At 39.2% G+C, this 13049-nt stretch overlaps 1 protein-coding gene across 1 annotated transcript in view; it reads left to right on the forward strand.

Moving 5' to 3' along the window:
* The first annotated feature begins 7285 nt into the window (after positions 1–7285).
* The window catches only part of B3GALT1 (beta-1,3-galactosyltransferase 1), a 503546-nt gene continuing 497782 nt past the window's right edge, over positions 7286–13049 (forward strand). Inside the window, exon 1 of the mRNA XM_045868686.3 lies at positions 7286–7596. The gene's annotated coding sequence lies outside the window, so the exon portion shown is untranslated. The remainder of the gene's footprint in view (positions 7597–13049) is intronic.

Genomic DNA, 13049 nt, shown 5'->3' on the forward strand with positions numbered 1-13049 from the left:
GACCACACAGGAGGCAGTGGGGGAGATAGTTAAATACAAGCAAAGTAAAATATGTTGTCATCTCTCTTTCTTAGACATACTAACATTAAATCTAATATAACATATTTCTAGAGTACCTAAAGCCTAATAGAGATGTTACAAATGTATCATGTTGCGAATCTGACTTATCTTACTCTGTGCAGCCATGTTTTGCAATGTCCTTGCTATAAATATTTATAATTAATGTCTCAGTTGAAAAGTGCTTGATACATAATCAGAATTGCTTCTCTAAGAATGAAGTGCTCGAGTCAAGTACTAGATAGGTCTAACTGGTGAGTATAATGAAGAAAAAATTGACTACAGAGTACACACATAAAATCTCAAAGCACTGAAGGATACAAAAACAGAAGCCATTATTATTATAAGTTTTTAAAATTAAATGAGTTTTTTATTCAGAGGCATTCACAGAAACTGTTAAGAATTCACATTTTTTGGAGTGAGAAAAATCATCTATAGGGGAATAGAGATGTAAGTATTTTAGAAAGGATTGTAAGCCTGGGACATAAAAATCTAGACTATCAGATTTCTAATATACATGTAAGCTAGATTTTAAGAGAATTTTGAAATGTGAAACCAGAGTTTCACTTTACGATTAAATGAATGCTAATAAGGAAATTAGGTTTTTCTACCACTTAAAAAAAGTACTTCTACTTTCTTTCTCTAATCGCATGTAAAATTGCTTTCTGCTAGCAGCTAAAGGCAAATGGACATGACTGTGTCTACATGCAAAGTAACTTAAATTCTGTGGCGTTACACGCATAAACACATGCTCTCAACTCCCTGTTTCTTTTTAAAGCCTCAAAAATTCTTGAGACACGTGGGTGGCTCAGTCTGTTGAGCGTCTGCCTTTGGCTCAGGTCATGATCCAGGGTCCTGGGATTTAGTCCCACATGGGGCTCTCTGCTCAGCGGGGAGTCTGCTTTTCCCTCTCATTCTCCCTCTGTGCTCTCCTTCTCTCTCTCTCAAGTAAATAAATAAAATCTTTAAAAAAATAAAAATAAAGCCTCAAAATTTCTTGATGTAGTGAGGGCATAAAATATTTTCTTGGCTATTTTTATATAAGGCTTTTGACACTGAGATGTGCAAGTCTATTATATTTTTTCCTGTGAATGTAAATATGTTCCATTGTGCTCACTTGTCTCTGTGTAATCAACATGCAATAAAACAGAAGTAGGGCAGGCTTGCATGCTTCACTTACCAACTAAATAACATGGCCCACCTACCCCTAGAATCACCAGGTCAATAGCCAGTATACTAGCAGACTGCAAACAATATACTGAAATATGCTTGTGACTTAGTATTGTAGACAGACATTCAGAGAAATGGATTTAAAATATCCATCCTGTTATGAGATATTATCCGACTGTTAAATACACACCAAAGGTTACTGAATATAAAGTAGGCATGCAGCCAACCTCCACAGTAATGCAACATCAAAAAAAAAAAAAAAGATTGCTAAAGGAAAACATTTTTTAGGTTTATGTTGCACTATAGTTACGAAAACTAAGGCAGGCTTTCAGAACAAAGACTAATTTTTTTTAAGAAAGCAAAAGGCTTTACAAACTTAATTTCTAGAAAGTAATTATCAAGCTGCATGGTAGCATAAAGTCTTATTGATCTAAAGTTCTCTTTCTGTATGAACTTCACAGACTTGCATGACTTGGCATCAGTAAAAGCTAATGATGATTCATGCTATTAGCTTCAGCAGCCACAGTCCCTAGCAACTCAGCTTTGACCTTTTATTAGCACTTTTCTCCCAAGAAGATAGGATCTTTCTCCAGGCACACTTCCTAATCACCTTAAAACACCTGGAGAATTAGTTAAAAGCCTGATGGGGAGGGACTGGGATGCTAAGAGAAAATGAAGATTCAGTGTAAGGAGAGGACACATTCTATGGTGTAATCTGACCAGAAGCCCTGGGAAATCCTGGAAATTAAAATTATATGTTAAGATTTCATTTATGTGGGCACCTGGGTGGCTCAGTTGGTTAAGCGACTGCCTTCGGCTCAGGTCATGATCCTGGAGTCCTGGGATCGAGTCCCATGTCGGGCTCCCTGCTCAGCAGGGAGTCTGCCTCTCTCTCTGACCCTCCCCCCTCTCATGCTCTCTATCTCATTCTCTCTCTCAAATAAATAAATAAAATCTTAAAAAAAAAAAAAGATTTCATTTATGTAAACTTAAAATAGTCATAATCACAAGAACTATGTTAAATGTTACCAGTTAGTTTCAATTGTTAGCAGAAACCCCTCTCTCCCCCGTAAAAAAATTGCCATGCAACATTTATACATTCATTTTTTTCCTTGATCAAACATTTATTGAGATCCTAGCACTATACTAGGCACCTAAATAGCATTCTGTTGTGGTAATGTAGAAGTCATTAATTTTTTTTAATTAATTTTTTAGTATCTTCTGCTTTCAGTGGCTTCTGAAAGAAGCATCGATTAATGAAGCTGTGGAGAACTGCTACACAAATAACTTGAAAACTCTATTCCTTCTCCCCTTCTTATTCTTCCCAGCTCCCACTGCTCCTCCTTAACCCACCTACCACCCGCCCCCCCCATACACATATGTACATGTCTCCTTTCCACTTTTCTACTGCATGATGGACTAATGTAATATGCAGCTGCTTTTTAGTGATTAAGGTTAAAGGGGAAAAAGGAAACTCCTTATTAAAAGAGGTTGGAAACAAACTGAGGGTTGCTGGAGGGGAAGTGGATGGGGGGATGGGGTAACTGAGTGATGGGCATTAAGGAGGGGGTGTGATGTGATGAGCACTGGGTGTTATACGCAACTGGTGAATCATTGAACACATCTGAAACTAATGATATATTATGTGTTGGCTAATTGAATTTAAATAAAAAAGAGATTGGATTCTCTTATTCAAGCAAATAAACTACTTTAAAATCATAATAATTGAAGATGGAACCTTCTTCAATAAATAAATAAATATTTAAATAAATATCTTTTCTTCAATTTTGATAATGGTTTGATTCTACAACGTGCATACTCATGAAAGAGCTGCAAATCTGCAAATGATTTTAATAATAACAATAAAGACTCAATAATTTAAGACTTTAGGTCAATCACAATTCTTTATACAGCCTTCTGCATAAATTGACTCTACTTCTATTTCAAAATACTGAATTTAAAATCACATAACTTTTTTCTAATATAATAGAAATATATTCACTTGAATTACTCTTTCCCCATTCTGTGTGGATCAAATGGTTTTCATCCTAATCACCCTATCATAACTGTCCTTTCAAAAGAAACCAAAGATCTCAATTAATCTATGATCTCTTATCAATAGTTATAGTCAAGTTGATATATTCAATTTTCAGTCTTTTAACAAACTTATCTTTTCTTGGATTCCATGATACCAAATTACTTTTTATTGTCTTCCTAGATTTCAGATTAAATTTTGCCACCACCCCCTTACCAAAAAAAAAAAGAAAGAAAATCCTTACTTTCTCTTAATTATTAATGGTCTCCTAGGCTTGTTGATTTGTCTACATTTTATTCTTGAATATCTTTTTACATTCTCTTAGTTTCAATGGCACCCTCTCTATTGATAACTCCCAAATCTCAGGAGAAAGGTATGATATGGTGGGAAGAATGTTGGGTTAGGAATGTGAACATTTGCTTGGTTTGGAGTCCTGTTCCCTATAAAATTTTGATGAGTGACTTTATTCCACTTATGTGAGAGAGAGAGAGAACACTGGTCCTGGTATAAAATGTATTAAAAAAAATACTAGTTGTGGTGACTAAATAGAATCCACTTCCATTCTGGTGGTTTTTGTATCTTGATTTTGCTTCAGTCTTTTAACACAAAAGACTTAAATAGTAATCTTTTAACATAAGCATGAGCAATATCCATTGTTACAGATGTTTTAGAATTTTAAATATGAAAACAGGCTTTATGTGATTTAAGTTATCTAATTAATTATATTTTTTGGGGAAACAGCTTTATCCCAGGCTCCATTGACCTCCAATATTAAATGAAATAGGTTGTCCTTCATTTAAATTAAGGTGCCAGACTTTAAACTTGCATATTTCAACCATATTGGAAGTGGCATAGTGAAAGAACCATGGGAAAACATTTCTGCTGGACAACATCAACAAATAAATCAATGAACCTGATAGTCAATTTATCACAAAATTGGTAAAAGAACCTCTTTGGAACTTAATATGTTTCTCTGTAGAAATAGGTATCACATATCCATGATGAATAGGCCATCATGAGAATCAAATTCGGTGCCACTGGAGAGAGAGGGTAATAGCATCATTAAAGTCCAGTGCTCTACCTTTTGGGAAGGGATTTTCTGCAGCAAGCCACATTGTGGCTTGCAGTTTCAATTATAAATTCATCCTCACATCTGGGAAAAGCAGCTATAGGGTTGATTTTGTTCTTAATCTCTGTTTTACAGATGTGGAATGCTGGGAAAGTTTAAGTGACTTGCAATTAATTACTCACCCAGTCATAACCAGAGCTGGAAGTAGACTAGTTTCTTTCCTTTTTATTTAATTTTTTGCCTGCTAGATCTAGCTTTTGCCAGAATTGACTCCAATGAAGTATTCAGTTTCTATTATGATATAGATTTTAGCACCAATTAATATAAAATAATTTTATGTATTTTTCAAGATTAGGTAAGTGGTTATTGATTTAAGGAGTGCCCAAATTTCTTCCTCCACTAACAAGATGTGTGAGTTCTCTCATTGCATGGGGAGAAAAACAGACATATGTAAGTAGGCAAAAAAAAAAAAAAAAAAGAAAGAAAGACACAACAGTTATTTAATTCAACATGATTAGCTAATTAAATGGTCATATAATTAAATAACACTAGACTTGCTATCCAATACACCCCATGAAATTTATAGTAATACATAAACTAGCATCAGCATGTACTCTTTTAGTGACTTTAAAAAGTTTTTCTTAATTTTTCTTTATTGATTTGAAATATTTCATGGTTTTCACTGTTAGCAGGTTGTTAATTGTGCAGGTTTGTCTTGCTCAGAGCTTGTTATTCATAGCAGTAGTGATATGAGACATTACTTTTATATCTGTATGCATGCTGTTGATTTTAACTTTTTTGCTTCTGCAAGATAATCATTTCATTATCTTAATCACTAAGGAATATGGTATGTAGAACTTATACATTTTTAGGATTAATATTGCAAAATAACAGATAACAAAAAAAGTGTATCTGAAAAATAATATACTTGTCAGGGCATGGAGAAGAAAAATTATGTAAATAGCTGTATATACACATCTCAGAGTTTCTAAGTAGCATACCACGACTTCTAGAGTCAATAACATCTTCATATTTAACATTCTTTAATCAAGATTAGTCTTTTGCTTGAAGATAATTCTAAACTTATCTTCTATCAGATCTAAATTGTCATTATGTTACAATTTTCTAATTTTAATATTTAAGTTTAAATATTTCTACTTTTTTCAAATATCAACTCTTTTCTCCATGAAGTTTGAGTAAAACATTTATTTTTTTCTTTTCCTACCAGACTTAAACTCCATTGCATTATTGATCACCTCATGTAGTAGATGAGGGTATTGATTTTAAGTTACACAATAATAGCAAAAATAAATAATAATAAGTAATTATAAAAAAACTAAATGACAACTAAAAACCTTCTCTTGATTAAAAATTCAAAGTGATGTGTTACATATTTCTGGTTTAGCCTAAAAAATAAACTTATCACTACCTCTTTTAGCACAATTGCTTCCTTAAGAAGAAATGGTCTACCTCGCAAACTAGATAGGTCAAATGACTGAAGGTGGGGGAAGGGGCACAAGAAAATTGGGAAGAATGGTGCTCATATGCATACATTTTTGGTATACTAAAAGATGGCAATACACAACTCTACTCTGCAATCAGATTTTCCTTACAGCGCTCATAAAATTTAGGCAGGGTTTATTTTAGGTATCACGGGATGCATGGAGTTGTCTTAAAAGGAAGGTAAATGAAGAAAGGAGTGATTATTGCCAAAAAAAGGATCACTTAAAATATAATTAGAAACAGCAGCAGCATACCTAATACTGATTCCAACTACTTGTCAGAAAATCATGTAGCTGATTCATGCAGTTGGTTTTTGACCTTCACAACAACCTTGTAAGAGAGAAGATAGAAAAGATCACTTGGGGAAAGACCCACACCTATTAAAGTCTTCATGTAGTACTTAGTTTACTTTTTGTGTTCTTTTTTTTTAATGCAACATGGATTATCGGCTTAGAACCCTGGACCATTCTGATGTATTTGCTCTGAAGGGGCTTAAGTGCTTCACAAAGAAAGATCATTACAGTTTTGGGGAGAGAACGGTGTGGAAAAAGTTTGCAACCTTTGTTTTTTTTCTTGCCTTGCTAAATCTAAATGACATCACTTACCTGGTGTTTGTGTCACACACACACACACACACTCACCCCTACTGTATCATTCAGAAGTGATCCTCCAAAGAAAAAGAAGAAGAAGAAGAAGAAAAAAAAAAAAGCACACCAAGTAGATTGACTGCTTAAACTGTCTTTCCGCATTGCTTCTTGAGCGTTTTTTGTTTTGCTGAGTGGGGTGAAGGTGGGAGAGTTTATTTGGAGGGAGGGTAAGGAAGGTCCACTGTGCCTGCAACTCTGAGAACATTTCTCCATGTGCCTCTTTGATAGCTCAGGCACACCCCTGGGCTGATTACTATGAGGAGCGGTTCGAAGGCTCGGGAGTACCACCCTTCCGCTACCAAAGCTGCCAAGGGAGAAGGACGGGGGCGCTGTCCGGTGACTGTTCGCATGATTCCTTCAAGGCGGCGACCACCTCCAGGGATCCGTTCCTCCACATCGCCGGTCGTACTTGGGACCCACGACCGCTGCACAGGGCGGCCAAGACGCTGAAGCGCCGGGCCGAGGCTCTGGGGACAGAGTCACCCCGGGGCGCCCTTTGCAGCCAAACCGCTGGCTCCCGGCAGTCAGAAAACGCCCCCAGGCCCACCTCGGCGGGCCCGGCTGCCTCGCCGCACCTAGCGCTCCCGAGCCAGGAGTCCCCCAGCCCGCGCGGCTCCCGCGCCTCCCCCACCCCAGACCCCAGCGGCAGCGCCGCGGCTCCCGGAAACAAGCCTGCCGAGCAAAGGCGGAGGAAAACCTTGGGCCTTCCGCTCTGATTGGTCTCCCCCGCCGCGCGGGGCGAGGCAGCGATTGGCTGCCGGGCGTTGTCAGTCGCCGAGGCCAGAGCCTTCGCCGGGGAAGCGCAGCCGGGCTCGGGTGCTTCGGCTGCCGCCGCGGCTGCTCGAGCTGGTGCAGCGGGGCGAGCTCGTGCGGGCGCCGCCGCCGCCTCCGCTGCTGCCCACCCCGCCGCGGCGCCGGCGCTGCCGGTCTTGCTGGCGGCCGCCGGGGAGGGGCGGCCGAGAGGAGAGCACGAGGAGGCGGAGGCGGCGGCGAAGTGATGCTGGCGCGGGGGATCCGGACAGCGGCAGCGGAGCAGCAGCATCTCCGGGACCCCGGCTGCAGCGTCCCTGTGGCCCGCGGGCCAGCTGAGCGGCGGGAGACCAGGAGCCCCGCGGGTAAGATCCGGCCCGGCGGCGCCCGCGCGACCCCGGGGCCGCCGGTGTTGTCTTCGGGGGTTACGAGGCTTGCTGTGCCCGGGGCATCCTGACAACGGTGTTCGGGACCCGGACAGCGAGTCCGGACGCACGGCTAGGCTGATGCCCGCGCCGGTGCCACTCCTGTTCGTGCCTTCTCCCCTCGGCGCTGCCAGACTTTGATAGCGCGGGGATGGCATTGTGTGTGCATAAGCGTGTGTGGGCGCGCGGCTTGGGGCACTTCTCAGGGAGCGCGGTGGGTCCCCTCTGACGTGAACCGGCGTCCTTCAGGGATTCAGGCTGGGATGGAGTGAATAGGTTCGCCTCTTAGCTCAGCGGGAGGGAGAGCACACGGGAAGCAGGGGGGAAGTCCACCGTGGCTCGTAAAGAGCCGGGCAAATTGAACTTTACTGCCTTAATGAAAAGAGGGAGCTGTGTATCCAGCGCGCCAGGGGACAGGCGCATTCACCGAAGCTCCCCAAAGTCCCACTTTGCGCCGGGGACTTCAGAAAGGAGAGGAGAGGAAGGGAGGGGGAAAGTAACGGTTAGTCCGCCTCGCTGAAGAAAAGGACCAAAGAAAAGGAGGAGCGCAGCTCGGCTTGGGGAGTGGCGGCTTTTTGTCTGACTCTCCTGGTGGGGAGCTCGCTACACTTTTCGGGAGCGCAGATTTGGGGGTGGAGAGAGTCCCGCTTTGAGGGGCCATCAGAGGCCGCTCCTGGCCGGCGCCGGCGTGGGGCACGGGTGTCAGCGACCTGACCGCGGGGCCGAAGCGGGGCGGGGCTCGAGTGTGCGTCCAGGTGGAGCTACTACTGCCTCCCAGGGCAGCCTTGGCCCGGGTCCCTTCCGGGGTCAGGACCCGGCCTGCAGCGCCGGGGCAGCTGCGGACTGCGGGCGGCTCTGTTCTCCGAGAAAGTTCCGGCCGGCTGGGGTCCAGGCAACCCGACCTAGAGCGCGTTGACCACAAAGTGTAACCAGGTTTACGTACCCAGCTTCCTCCAGTGCCGACGCTGCTTTTATTTTATATTAAATTATTTTCCTGTAAAGCCATTGGGAGTTGCACCCGCGCTGCAAACCTTTCTGCAGAAGGCGGATTTTATGCGCTGCTGTAAATTGATGGTGCTGCCGGGTTAAGTCCGAATCTCCGTAGCTCAGTATAGTGGTTTCTCCATCCCTTTTCAGGACGCACAAGCTTACTCTTGGCGATTGCTTTGTATGTGGCCTGTGTCTCCTTAGGAGACTCTGCTAGGGAAAGTTCCTGAAATACCTCGGCACTAACGAACTGTCCCCACTCAGGCGCAGATGGAGAGAGGCTGTGGTCTTTTACAGAGGCGATTGAGTTGCAGCGGGAAATGGAAGTGGAGAGGGCAGCTCCCAGCTTGCCAGCTAGAATCTTTGGAAACACATAAACTGGCTCAATACAGGAAGCCGGATCTTGAACTGAGAACAGCACTTTCCCTGTTATGTAGCTCCTTAATCTCTTTCCCTGGAAGAATCTTTCACCCCCAAACACAACACAACAAAAATAAAACCCAAACCCAAACAGCAGAAACCTGACTTCGGTCAGGCTCCTTTCTGATTTGGTAGAGCAGAAAAATGAAAGGGAGACACGTAATAGAAATCTAGTAGGGGGGCGGGGGGAAATCAGAGGGAGCTGTCCAAAATGTCAGCATTTTTCACGTTTTTCATTGTAAAGGTTCCATTTTCTCCCAATTTTGTTATGTAAATTATTCTGTAGCAGATGAATAACTTGTTGGTAAGCTAGCAGTGATGTTAGTTTTGTGTCCGTGGATGGTTGCACATTTTTCATCACTTCATGAACTGTAACTGGAATTTTTAATACTCTTGTAGTTGAACACTTATGCGATGCATTTGGTCTAGTAGAAAATTGGTACTAAATGTTTTTTCCTTAGTAGTCATCACATGTGGCTTAAAAGTTGAGTTTCCTGATATAAAAAGAGTATAGCTTGTGGTTGTTATGTTTCAATACAAAATTTACCTGCTGCCAGGTGATTCATGTTGCAATATTTTAGTTGTTGTAACATTAAGGACTTTATTAAGAGTATTAAACACATTAAGCAGTTGATTTTGGTTTTGTGTTCCATTTATGCAATGCTACGAGAAGGTAAAACAATTTTCCCCTATGGGTTGATATGGGGGAAGTAGGATTAAAATGTGTTATGAATACTTAATAATTTTAAAATAAGATTAAATTAAAATCAAGTTATCAGTATTAAAAGTGGAACTTTTAAGGAAAATTTTAATTACTCAGCTAAGAAAGCGGTTTTTCACATTGCTGTAAAGTAACATCTTGTAAATCCACTGCATTATGTATTGGGATAAGCCACAAGTCTTTAAACAGAAACAGAGCTTTTTTACTCATTTTAAGGAGTGTGTGGGTATTTTTAACCAGGGGAACTTTTACTGGGGGAGTTTTTTTTTTCTTCAAATTATTAAATACATTTTTTAAAACCTTGAGGGCAGAATATAATCAATTGTAGAGAAATGCATCAAGGAACATAAATATTAGGATAAAGCAGTAAGGTCTATGACTGAAAGCAGATATGATGCAGGATGTGTGTGTGGTGGAGGAGCACAAGCTTAAAGGAGGTAATAGATAGTGCTAGCCACTTAGTTTATACAAACAATTCAAGTTCTGCCAGTTCTGCACGTTCACTTCAGTTTTGACTTGTTTTGCTTCAGGGTGGCCCATGAGCTCAGATTGCCATATTTTCTACATGGATTTTAGTAAATGTCAACTTGTCAAGTCTCTAGGCCACTAAATTCATTTTTTGACCTATACCAGATTTTAATTTCAACACTGCGTAACTTTTCTAAAAAAGTCACATTTATTATAAATAGTGCAAAATTATCATGATCTTATCAAATAAACATTTAATTTGTCAAATAACCATGATTAGAGTTTCTACACTATTAGATAAGGTAGTGAGGTTTATTTAATTTTATTAATAGTAATTTTTCATTTAAGTAATGACAAAAATCAGTTTTTAATTGAAAACTAATACATTTAGGGGAATGGAAAACCTCAGCCAGTTTAGTACATCAGAAATTCATTGTATTATCTCTCTGTCTCTCTGTCTGTCTCACGCATACATACACACATATACTGGAAAGTCAGGACGAATGTAACCACCCTGTATTAGAAACAAATTCACCAACCGATCCTGAATGATGAAAGTACTTTATAAGGCAAAAGCTCATAGCTCATCCTCTTAAGTAATCTATTAGTAATTAATTATGATACTGGTTTATTCATGTAAAATTTAACAAATTCTACTGTGTTTCTGTGATGTGCAAGACACTGTTCTGGTTGCTTTGATTATATCAGAGAATAAAACAAAGACCTTTGCCCTCATGAAGCTTATATTTTATTGGGGTGAAATAGATCATAAACAAAAAACATAATAAGTAAAAAATGTATAGAATATTTATCTCTCCTACTGACCTATTTTTTTCTAAATTTCCATCCCATGGCCCCATGTCTTTGCATCTCATTTTCTTTCCAAGTAATATACACCTATCAACACACCCACACAAATACACTCAAATTAATCTAAGAACTGGAAAGTAATCATGGTGATAATCTAATACATGTCACTCGTGAAGCAATAAATCTGAACAATAACAGCACTATCTAAGATGAGGGTTAAAGGTAAGAGAGGGATTCAAAGATGATTAAGTAATGAAATAACAGAATATTTGCCCTTTAAAAATTATTTAAAATCAAATTATATTTTTCAGAGGAACTAAAATGGGAAACGTTATCCTTTAACAAAATTGTTTCAGAAAAAACCCAACAAATTTGTTTCAAATTAACAGCATCTTCAAAGGCATTTGTGACTATCCGAGGTCAAATCTACATAACTTCATTTAAACGGGATGAGTGAACCAGAAGTAGTAAGGAAAGATCCAAAATCATAATTTTAATGAGAAATTTTCTGCTTCTTCCACTTTGAGAGTGACATATTCATGTACCTCTGTGAAAGTTGATCAAAAATCCTAGCCTCTGAGGTCATAGTTTCCCTAGAGTTGATGCATTAGAAAAAAAGACTCATGATCCAATTCTCTAATAAAAAAATGCCAAAGTACTTCAAAAATTTCAAAATTGTCTTTATTTCAAAATCAATTCGGTTATTCAGTCAGTCCAATTACAGATAAAACATTGTGATAATTTCCCAGGTTCTATTATGCATAAAACAGTATATAATTATAATTCCAGTTTCACTTTCTGTGCTTTCCATTTAGTTATTTTCTTTAGGGTCTTGAGCTTACAGCTCCAAAGATCTATTATTTTTTTTTTTACCCTGATGTGAAGAAAATCAAGAATCTAGCTTGACTTTCAAAAATTTGTTTGTGAACAATATTTTCATATTAGAGGAAAGCTGAAATTGTATGCCCAAGAAGCCATACTGTATAATGAACTAATGCCAACTTATTCACAAGTTCTATTATGACAAAATATTAGCACTAACACAATACTAACAGTCATTTCTGAGTGGATTTCCATCATTTAAGAAAAATCTTCAAGATTGCTGCTATATAATCCAGTTTTAGGAGATGGGGAAAAGTCTTCTGATAATACTATCTCAATATTTTATTTATTTAGATTCAAGAATGTATATACTACCAGCTTAAACCTTTACCTTTTTTGCCTGGTTTTTCTTTGTTCTGCTCCTAATGCAAAACTTTAGGAAAACAGTGTTATAAAAAAGCAAGCAAACCAACCAGCAGTTATCATACCTAGCACACAAAGTCAGCTCTGGCTGATTATGAAAATGTTGGATGAGAGCTAAGTAGGAATCAGATATTTAGACATGGGAAGAATCCAGGTCATTAGTCCAACGTCCCCTATGTGTAAGGGTAGAACTTTACTCTAGGAAGTTGATAATTGCCCAAAGTCAGTTGAAAGTGGAGTCAGATCTAGAAACATTACTTGTCAACTACTAAATGTGTAAGTTAACTCCATTCCAGTTGCCCATTAAACAGCTCTACATTTTGTGAAATAGTAATGTTAAGAAGAAATGACTGCATCTACCAATTTGTACATCTAAGTATTTTAATATCTGACATAATATTGCATTGTGTTAATATTATGTTGGGATCAAGAAAATGATAAACTGGGATGTATTTAGAGATGTCATCTAAGATTTATAGGGCTAGAGGTAAGTTTGCATGTAAAATACTTATACTTAATTCAGCTGTTGTGTCTATAGAATTCCTTTTAAATATTTATATCTCTAACATAGGATTTTTTTTTTTTTAATTTCCAAAGGTCTGTGGGCTTCAAAGTAATCAATAGGTGAGCTTCAGGGACTCCAAGAAATAAAAAAATTGTTTACAAGTTTTTTGCATTTTTGATTGTTCCATAGTAAGGAAAAAATTGTTAAGAAAAGCTTAAGAGCTACTGCTTTAAGTTA

Source organism: Mirounga angustirostris, unplaced genomic scaffold (assembly GCF_029215605.1).
Source record: "Mirounga angustirostris isolate CCGP_5_RB_7025 unplaced genomic scaffold, mMirAng1.0.hap1 SCAF_3, whole genome shotgun sequence".
Lineage (NCBI taxonomy): Eukaryota > Metazoa > Chordata > Mammalia > Carnivora > Phocidae > Mirounga > Mirounga angustirostris.